At 33.1% G+C, this 11237-nt stretch overlaps 1 long non-coding RNA gene across 2 annotated transcripts in view; it reads right to left on the bottom strand.

Moving 5' to 3' along the window:
- Positions 1-11237, bottom strand: part of LOC128994405 (uncharacterized) — a 33256-nt gene that overhangs the window by 20679 nt on the left and 1340 nt on the right. Inside the window, exon 2 of one of the 2 annotated variants that reach the window (XR_008490892.1) lies at positions 6-226. The exons of the other annotated variant lie outside the window; for it this stretch is intronic. This is a non-coding gene — a long non-coding RNA (uncharacterized LOC128994405). The remainder of the gene's footprint in view (positions 1-5; positions 227-11237) is intronic. 2 annotated transcript variants of the gene reach the window in all.

Raw genomic sequence — 11237 nt, forward strand, 5'->3', positions numbered from 1 at the left:
CTTACTTAAGGCATTTTCCTTTTTTTGTCTTGACTTTAGGATAAAGTGGCTTTAATGTTTCATGTTGTTTTTAAATAATAAATATTGCATTAGCTTATAAATAAAAGTGATGTATAATTTAATTAACTTTTGTTTAACGTTTCTTTAATATTTGACAGATTAGGTTAATTATTATTCTTGCGACATGAATTGAAGTTCCTTTTCCTCTTCAAATCTATTGCCCCTTCTGAAAAAGACCAAATTTTATCAGTTTGTTGTATTATTTTTTTCATTTACTCAAACAATAATTTTGAAACTTACTAAAATCTTTACATTTACAAAAATCCTTCTAATAGTATAGGTGAGAAAGTTTGGATGTATGGATGGATTGATGTTTGTGACAGGTAAATGCAAAAAATACTGGTTGAATTGGGCTGAAATTTGATGTGATGATAGCTCACATTCCCGATTAACATATAGATGTCATATGATTAACATATGTTGGTTTGTACCCATTCTTATCTCAAAAATCCTTTCCGGCCCCACCCCAGTGACTCTTGAGTTTCCCATGTTAACCTTATGAATATTCATATTTAAAAGGAATAAAATAATGTTGTCAGCTGTTTCAACTACAGTTAAGTTGGTTCTATGATATTAAATAGCATTAAAAAGTTATAAGGGTTTTACCAACAGTGACGAAAGTTATTTTGAAAAGCTGTTTGTACAGAAAATCGTTTGATAAATAAAGGCATTTTTATTTATTATTTATTTATTTAACAGAGTGCAGCACTATTTAGTTGTTTACAATTATAAAAGCTGTAAAAATTGAGAATTTCACTTTTAGCAAATTTCCTATACAGGGAATAAGCTATTACCGTGTAGTACTCATGGTAAGACCTGGACCCAGGACCGATTTACTTTTTCTTTTTGAGGTCCCTAGTGGCTAAAAACACCAACCGTTCAAATTTATATATATATATATATATTTATTTATTTATTTATTTATATACTAGCTGTTGTACCCATGCTTAACAATGGGAAGAGGATATGAAATAGAAACCTTTTTGATCTTTACATTATATGTTGTAAGAGTACCCGTCCTTCGTACTGGGTTGGCGTATAAGTATAAAATGCTTATTGCAGTTATACTTGTGCTTTGCGTTTGCAATGGGAGAGGAGAAGGTTTAAGAAAATTTAAGGCAGTAAAAATCAGCTGTTGTAAACGGTTGTAAATTTTGATTGTGGCAATCTTATCGATCAAAATTATTTATCGATTGATTTATTAGGTAAGGTTATTGCCTATTGTTGTCGATTGCTCCACATATCGATAGTACTGTAACAAAATCGTAATGGACATTATTGAATTACTTAGTAAACAGCTGCTTAGTTCCATTAACAAAAATGAAAACAAGCTGTAACTTGTTTTGAGAGGTTATCTTTACATACAAATTATTTAGTTTTCAAGCTTTGTTTGTTAATTAATGATGCAAGTATGACGAAAAATATAGTTCACCACAAAGTAACTTTTTAACCCTCGCTCATTTTCAACCTCGGCTCGAGGTAAAACTTGACCTTGGTTAAAAAAGAGTCATTTTAGGTACTAGTGATAAAATTTACTACTAAGCAATCAAGAATGTGGTCTCATGCAAATAAAAAAAAATGTGCTCTCAGTGGGATCTACAACATTAAAATTCAAGACATTGTCATGTTTTACAATAATCTTTGTACACATTTAAGGAAATAAGCTGGTTGTACAATGATTTAAGTTTTACAAAATATAAACATTCTTTCAAAGCATATTTTTAATCCACAAGATTTTTCAAATGTAGCCTAACTATTAAATTTATCCTGGTTGTTGAGGACTTTTCATAGGTATAGAAGATTTCTCTCTAGTGTGTTCTTATGTAGGCCTAAGTTTCATCACACTGCTACAGGTTTGGCATGATTTTCTACCTATGCAGTCTACCTTTGGTGTGTACTAATGAATGTCTCTTCATACTGCCTCTAGTTGGGAAAGATTTTCGACATATAGTACACTTATAAGGTCACTCCCCGGTGTGTACTAATGAATGTCTCTTCATAATGCAACTGGTTGTGAAAGATTTTCCACATATAGTACACTTATGAGGTCTCTCTCCGGTGTGTACCAAGATATGTTTCTTCATATGGCCACTGGTTTGGAATAATTTTCCACATATGGAACACTTATAAGGTCTCTCTCCGGTGTGTACTAATGTATGATTCTTCAGATTGCCACTGGTTTGGAATAACTTTCCGCATATAGTACACTTATGAGGTCTCTCTCCTGTGTGTACTAATGTATGTTCTTTCATACTGCCTCTGGTTTTGAAGGATTTTCCACATATTGTACACTTATAAGTTAACTCTCCGGTGTGTACTAATGTATGATTCTTCAGATTGCCACTGGTTTGGAATAACTTTCCGCATATAGTACACTGGTGAGGTCTCTCTCCGGTGTGTACTAATGTATGTCTCTTCATACTGCTCCTGGTTTGGAAGGATTTCCCACATATAGTACACTTATGAGGTCGCTCTCCGGTGTGTACTAATGTATGTCTCTTCATACTGCTACTGGTGTGGAAGGATTTGCCACATATAGTACACTTATGAGGTCGCTCTCCGGTGTGTACTAATGTATGAACCTTCACAAGGCTTCTGGTTTGGAATGATTTTCCACATGTAGTGCATTTATAAGGATTCTTATTAGAATGAGTCAACAAATGATTCTTTACTTGAAATAGATGAATAAATGTTTTCCCACATGTCAAACATCTAAAGGGATGCTCACCGGTGTGTAAATATATATGACACTTGATTGTCGATAGGGTTGAAAACATTGTTCCACATATTATACATTTAAGGAGAGGCTTTTTAGTGATCTTAAACATTTTTTTGTTTTCTATTTCTGACTTCTACTTATTTGATAAAGCTAGAACTTAATTGGAATCAGACAAAATTGCTTAGTTCATCTATTAACTAAAATGTCTATTTTTGTAGAATTTGGTCAATGTTTAAAAGTTATCAATCAAACATGATCAAGGTTGCTCAAATATTGTTATGTGTATTACATATCGTACAACATCGCTTACGTAAGGCATTTATTTTTTTTTTGTCTGGACTTTAGGAAAAAGTGGCTTTAATGTTTCATATTGTTTTTTAATAATAAATATTGCATTAGCTATAAATAAAAGTTGTAAAATGTATAATTTAATTTAACATTTGTTTAACGTATCTTTAATATTTGACAGATTAGTTGAATTATCTTTCTTGAGACATGAATTGAAGTTCCTTTTTCTCTTCAAATCTATTGCCCCTTCTGAAAAAGACCAAATTTTATCAATGTTATACATTTGTTGCAATCATTTAGATAGTGTTTTTTTTTTCATTTAGTTAAACAATGATTTTAAGACATTACTAAAATTTATACATTAACAAAAATCCTCCTAATTATAAGTGAGCAAGTTTGGATGTATGGATAGAGGGATGTTTGTGACAAGTAAATGCTAAAAATATTGGTCAAATTGGGCTGAAATTTGATGTGATGATAGCTCACATTCCCGATTAACATATTAGTACAGGTAAAATAATACAAAAACGCTCCATATTAACAACAAAATTTGTACATTCATGAAATTTCACCTGTGAGTTACTAATAATATGAGAAATGAAGATCCGATGAGTCCCCATAATTTTGTGCGTCCTAAGGCCCTTTTTGGGGCCCTTTTTGTTCCAAAGGGCCATTGTTCCTGAATAATTTTGTTTTTACGTTTAAGGTCGAGTGAGGTGTGGTTTTCGATGGTATTAGTTATTTTAAATGGGACTAGTTTTAAGTGTATTAAACCACTCCATACAGGGTGTTTTGAAATATTATTACTTTTTACGATATTTAAACATTTATTCATAAAGTAATAAAATTAGTTACCTCCATGCTCTATATAAAAGGGGATTATTGAAAGTAATTGTAATTCTTTACTATATAAGAGGAAATGATCACAAGGAGTAAGAGAAGATATTAAATACCCCCGTCACAGCAAACCTGCATACTAAGCGAATATTCATTTGCCTATTTTTAATTAAATCTAAAATAGCATTGAGTTTAATGAATACTTAGGTTTGCTGCTACAAGAAGGCTAATAAAGTGTGTTTATAGTAAAATATTAATAGAGTAGTATAAAACAAATAAATTTGACAAGTTTTATCAAGACATATCTATAAACAAACAAACAAAATCATTTTACACTATTCTCCTTAAGAATAACATGGGAATTTAAAATGTTAGTATTTTTATGCGTAACCAATAACCATACAAAAACACGTTAATATACTAAATTATTTGTTTTTGAAGCTAGGCTATTTAAAATGTTCTAAAGGAAAATTTTGAAACTTTGTGTTTTGAGGATAAATTAAATGAGAAACCCCAATTTTTACCCCATAAACCTCGTTCCCATTGTTCAGGACAAAAATGCTTGTACCGACAATGATGCTCTGATGTCTTAGTGCTCTCCTGGTCGTCATAACCATCAAAGACAACCGTACTTGTATGGGTTTATTGATTGATAATGTTATTGATACTAGCTGCAAACGTCAGTATGTATGAAAGGTGTTTTTACACCACATCACATTGTTCGTGCTTCAAAATTGGTGTTGCCTGTTCTGCAATATGCAAGGTTTGTAAAGGGGAATCCTGCTTGAACACCAACTTGGACAAAATCAGTAAAGATGGACAAGTTGCTAAGAATAATAAAATTGTTAATGAGTCGTCTGAGAATAATTATTGTGATGATAAAATTTTAAAGAGAGATACTATGGATGGTACTATGGAGATACTATTGTAGAAAAATAGCTTTAGTTTAAGTACTTCATTGTAATATGTAATGTAAGGTTTTATGCAGATACAATTGTTTTAATTTTTAGTAAATGTAAAAAAATAACTTAAATAACTACCTAAGAAAAATACACATCAATAATTTGAAATTGGTCCTAATAGATTTGCATAAAAAGTACATTGAAAGATTATTCACACCACCTTAAAAGTTGAAATTTTTGCGTAGTAACCTATGTTATTATGTTATAGTGTACAATTTAATCCATCCAATTTTAGCGAACTTCCCATATAGGAAATAAGCTATTACCGAAGGTCTTATGGTAAAACATAGACCCGAAACCGATTTACGTTTTCATTTCGATGCCCCCAGAAGCCTAAAGTACCATCCACTCAAAATATTATATATGTGTTTATATTCATATATATATTATAATATATCCATGTTATATACGTGTCCGTAAACATGATAACTCGAGTAATGTTGGTTAAATTTTAACGAATCCGGCATAATCGGTCCATGAAACAGGGTTTTATGTGGTAAAAATTTGTAATCTTTGACCCTCAAAACACAAAGTTTCCCAATTTTAAAGAGCATTTTAAAGAGCTTAAAGAAAACAAATAATTTAGTATATTAACGTGTTTTGTAAGTGTATTAGTTACGAAAAAAATTAAAAAAATGTGAATTTAGAATTCCATGTTATTCTTAAGGAGAATAGTGTAAAATGATTTTGTTTGTTTGTTTATAGACATGTCTTGATAAAACTTGTCAAATTTATTTGTTTTATACTATTCTATAATTTTACTATAAACACACTTTATTAGCCTCCTTGTAGCAGCAAACCTAAGTATTCATTAAGCTCAATGCTATTTTAGATTTAACTAGTTGCTCTGCCCGTGCTTCGCTACGGGGTGAGAATGCAGAAAAGAATAATTTGGTTTTACTATAAGATATACTATAATATACTATAAGAAACAGTTACAACACACTTACCAGGAAACATATGGGCAAAGGCTCAATCGTGCTTATTGATTATTTAAATGAAGATCTCTTAATGTATTACTATCACTTTATATAGTGTATTGCATTTAAAATATATGCAAAATAATAATTCATTGAACACATGGCATCAAGAAACAATTCTCCTTGTAAACAAATTAAATTAAATAGCAGAACAGCATTTCTGACAACAGCTGGAGTTTCATAACAATGTTTGTTTCCCATGTTAATCTTATGGAGAAATACAAAACTTTAAAAGACCCCAGGGCCTCACTCTCTAATTATTTCCCTAAAAAGAAAGTTTCCTGCACAACTTCACGTTACGCTCTTTCCAATGACACCAAAAACATGTCAATCGGTTTAGTAGGTTCGGAGGAGTAATTGTCACAAAAAACCTGCTTGCGTATTAAATAAGTATAGATTAAAAATCGGCAAATGAACATTCGCTTAGGCTGTTAATACTGTTAATACTGTTCAATGAAATGGCGACCATACATACTAAAAACACCAACTCTTAAAATTCATATATATATTTATTTATATATATACATACTAGCTGTTGTACCCGTACTTTGCAATGGGAAGAGGACGTGAAGTAGAAACCTTTTGATCTTTACATATGTTTTAAGAGTACCCGTCCTTCGTACGGGGTTAGCGTATAAGTATAAAATGCTTATTGCAGTTATACTTGTGCTTTATAAATCAGCCTATTTATAAATGATCTGCCAGAAGTGGTGGAAGGGGGGTGTAACGTCAATGGGGTTAAAATAAATGTGCTACTTTATGCAGACGATATTATTCTCCTTTCCTCAACGAGCACTGGGCTGCAAACTATTGTGACACTTGAAATCTAACTGTCAATCTAAATAAATCTAAGATAATGGTGTTCAGAAAGGGTGGAAGACTAAAGGCACATGATAAGTGGAGGTATAAGGGAAACATTATCGAGGTGGTAAATCAGTATAAGTATTTAGGGGTTACATTTACAAGCAACCTATCATGGAACAGCCATTTTAAGGAAAAAGCCAGAGTAGGAAAATTTGTTATCAATTCTGTATGGAATTTTTTATTTAAAAACAATAAAGTGCCAATGATTTCCAAAATATCGTGTTTCGAGGCTGTTGTGCGATCTACAATCTGTTATGGAGCACAGACCTAGGGTTTCATAGAAAGTGAAATAATAGAATCAGTACAAAAGTTTTTTCTAAAAAAAATATTTGCACTGCCTTATAATACGCCAAAATATGTATTATACCTTTAAACATACTTCGATAAACTTTATTTTTACACTATAAATTTAAATATTAACTATATTTTTAGATGTTTAACTTTGCCACCCAAACGATTGCCGAACTTTTTAGCAAAACAAATAATCGAGAAAAAAACATCTTGGTGTAGAGAATGGGAGTATTTGGGACAAAAATGCAATATTGAGTTTAGTTTTCAAGATCTCGATTCAGAGGGGTTCGGCCTTCAGCTGAGGACGGTGGTGGAAGTGTTGCATGGCAGGTGGAGGGAGGAGTGTGTTGGCCGAGTGCGGACCTTTGTCCACCACAGGCAATTACTGACGCTCGACCTTGAACTTGGCGATAGGAGCCCAATAATGCTCAACAATACGCATATTGCTTCTTGGGCTATTAAAGCTAGAGCAGAATTGATAAATCTAAACTACAAGCCGTGGTCCGAACAAAATTATCTTTGCACTCTCTGTAATCTTCAACAAAATGAAACTGCATATCATTTTATTGCAATTTGCCCTATTTTAAAACATATCAGACGTCTTTGGCTTGGAAAAAATACGTTTAACGAAACAGAATATGAGTGTTTTTTTAATGGGTGGAATTGGCGAGCTTTAGCCCAGTAGGGTAAAAAAGTAAATAGGGTAAGTAGTAAGTAGGGCATGGAAATATAGGTGGGACATAATTAATGAATTCAATTTATAGTTAAATTTTATTTCTTTCTCTATTTTTATTCAATTACAATTAAAAATCATGAAACTTACTTGGACCCACTTTTTACACAAATTAATGTTGCTTTTATTTTATGCTTTTTTACGAGCTGTAATACATAAATTTAAAAATAATTATAAATGTAGTTTTTTTTATATACGTATACCTAGTTTAATAGTTACATGTTACAGTTTTAAAATATGTTATTTTACAGCAGGGTGCCAACCAAACAGACGGTTTAAATAAACCATTGTTTTGTGTGATTTGTTTTTATTGTATCAGTTGTAAATAAGTTGTGAAGAATAGAGCACTTTTTCCTTTCTTTCTTTCTTTCTATACCGTAGCCTACTTGTGCTTTGCGTTTGCGATGGGAGAGGACAGAGAAAATTTGGTTCTTTTAAATTAGATGTTGTCATAAATGCAAAAAAAAAATAATAGTGCTGCACCCTGTTGGTAAACCTTATAACTTTTTAAGGCGGGTTACACACCGGTATCTCCGACATGATGTCGCAGATATTTTTCGTGCCTGCGACATGCCCCTTGAAAACCAACCTATGTTGACTTATGGAGCTTTACACACCAGTATCGCAGACGTCTCGAGCGAACCAACCGGTCGGTGTTTGGACAGACATGTCTCTTGCCTCTTGGGCCCACGCGTGCGCAGAACACGTTTCTAGTAGTTTTGGGGCTTTTTTACTTACTTAATTGCCTTATGGTGTGAAATTTAGTATTGTAATATTATAATACTTCAATTTACACCATAAGGAAATTACATAAGTACTGTAATACAATTAATTACAATGTATTTTGGAAAAATTACAATGATGTTATCTTTAATGTTTTTGTAGAAAGAACAACAGCAACGACACATCATCTTCTTCTGACGATGACATTAATTAAACTGATGAATGTTGTGATTCCTTCACTTTCATGTCGCCAGCACGTGCCTCTTCCCATGTTTGTGTTTTATTTTATGTCGCAAACATCATGCCCGCGACATCACAAATATTGGCGACATTATGTCTGCAATACCAATGTGTAACCCGCCTAATGCTATTTAATATCATAAACCAACTTTTGTAGGCCTAGTTGAAACAGCTGACAAAATGATTTTATTACTTTTAAATATGAATACTCATAAGGTTAACATGGGAAACACCAGAGCCACTGGGGCGGAGCCCGAAAGGAACTTGGAGATAAGAATGGGTCTATATGTTAATCGGGAATGTGATCTATCATCATACCAAATTTCAGCCCAATTCGGCCAGTATTTTTGCGTTTACTTGTCACAAACATCCATACATAGATCCAAACTTTCTCACTTATAATATTAGTGGAATTTATATATATAAATTTATATATATTCTCATTAGCATGATTAACTCAAGCAAAATGATCCGATTTTGATGAAATTTGGTACAAACGTATAAACCTACGTGAGTTTGCAAACCAGCATGATCGGATAATGGGAACGGGGGTTTATTTGACGCCAAAAACATATTTTGCAATTTATTTCCATACTATTTTGTAGAGCTAAAAAACAAATAATTTAATATGTTGACACGTTATCATGCGCATAATGCTTACAGAGAAAATTAAAAAAAAAATTGTAACTTAAAAATTCTCATGTTATTTGCATGGAGAACAAGTAAACGCTTGTAATTTGCTCGTTCATGAACATATTTATCAATTTTGGAAAATGTATATTTCATACTAATCTATGAACATTTCACCCATAAAAAACCTTTTTTACCCTCCCTGTTGTAGCAAACCTAATTACTCGTTAAACTAATACTATTTAATTAGGGAATAAATAAATGTGATAAGATTTTAAGATTTTTTAAGAGATATTTTAGAGTAAATCCAATCAGGTTTATGGAAATTCGTTTAGTCTGCAGGTTTGCTGTGGCGGGGGTATTTTTATTGTTTAGGTGCAATGGTGGAACATTATGGCTATGGTAGATGTGCTTTACTATAGCATACCGTAAATTAGAAGAATGTGTGCTCTCCCATTGCAAACGCAAAGCACTAGTAGGCCTATAATTGCAATTTAAGCATTTTATACTTATACGCCAGCGTCGCAAACCCCGTACGAAGGATGGGTACTCTGCTAGTAAATATAAAAATAACATTACTAAGTTTAGTACCGTGTTTCCACAAAATATTCAGTGGGTTAATAGCCTATTTTGTTACAGATACATGATTGCTACTTCAAATTGCATGGATTGAAAGAGAAAGCTCTCAAGTTTTGTGTGATATTTGCTAAAGTTGCTATCTATATGCTGCCTTTTTGCAACAAAACATGTTTCCAGTCTATTTTGCAACTCCACCCAAACGTTGATAAGCATATCCTGAAGTACTGTTGTCACTGCGTACATACTTTCTAATGTAAATACTTTCTCATAGAGCATTTACAATCATCATAGTTATATACAATTTTAGCTCGGAGAGGTTTGACCTAATGGCGGGGTGTATGCCTTGTCCTTCAAATAGCCCCGGAGAAAGAAATCGCCGATAAGGTCTAAAGAATGGGGATGCTAGTAGAGCTGAGCCATCCTCAGTACAAAGATCAATTCAACCATTAGGGAGTCTGATATTTGGATACTTTGGACATCACAGTGCCAATGAGGTGGAGCCCCGTCCTGCTTCAACACTAAGTGGATGTCCAGAAATGAAACATCAGTAACAGTGTTTTCTACATTCATTGTGGTCTTTGACACTGCACAAAAGACATTCAATTTCGGTGAGTAAGTTATCACTCCAGATGCAGAGCCCCCCTAAATCCCCTTAAAATCTGTATATTATGCTTTGTTGCATAGCTCTTTACGGTTAAGGAAATCAGCCTGTTGTAACTTCTGAAAGCAGTTGTAGTTGATAAGGCTTAAAGCGCATATTTTTATGTGAGACCTTCCAACCGTTGGACTTAGGTCAGCCTAGTTCCCGACTGTTGAGACCCTGGTTAGTAAAACTGCCTCTCCCTATTTATAGAATCCACAGATTAACTTGGGCAGGATTCTTATGTTCCAGCAGGCTTCCTGTGTTTTTGAACTGCCAATAACATCACAAAATGCTCTGGTGAGTTGAAACAGATCTTATTAATTGTCTGAAGACTTCATATGCTGTACAGTTATTAGGAGTCAGCAGGACCACCGGCCATCTTTGATTTTCTCCCCATAACGGCAATCTTAATTGTAGTGTTGGGCATGGACAGTCGATATATCAGAAATGTTGATGTTTGTAAGCCATAATTATTAGTAGGCTAATATTTGACTCCGATATTTATTTATTTTTCACTTTCACCGTCACTTCGCATCGGAAGTAATTATTTCTCTATTTAAAGTAAAAACTACAGCTAAGAGGTGGCATGACAATACTGACTACACCAAAGTGCAAGTGTCAGTCAGTTTTTTTTTTTTTGTTCACTATGTTCATGTTCGTTTGTACAGTCCAGTCACACCTCTCCATT

The sequence above is a fragment of the Macrosteles quadrilineatus genome, unplaced genomic scaffold, assembly GCF_028750875.1.
Source record: "Macrosteles quadrilineatus isolate MER2022 unplaced genomic scaffold, UCM_ALF_1.0 Scaffold_5__1_contigs__length_97177068, whole genome shotgun sequence".
Lineage (NCBI taxonomy): Eukaryota > Metazoa > Arthropoda > Insecta > Hemiptera > Cicadellidae > Macrosteles > Macrosteles quadrilineatus.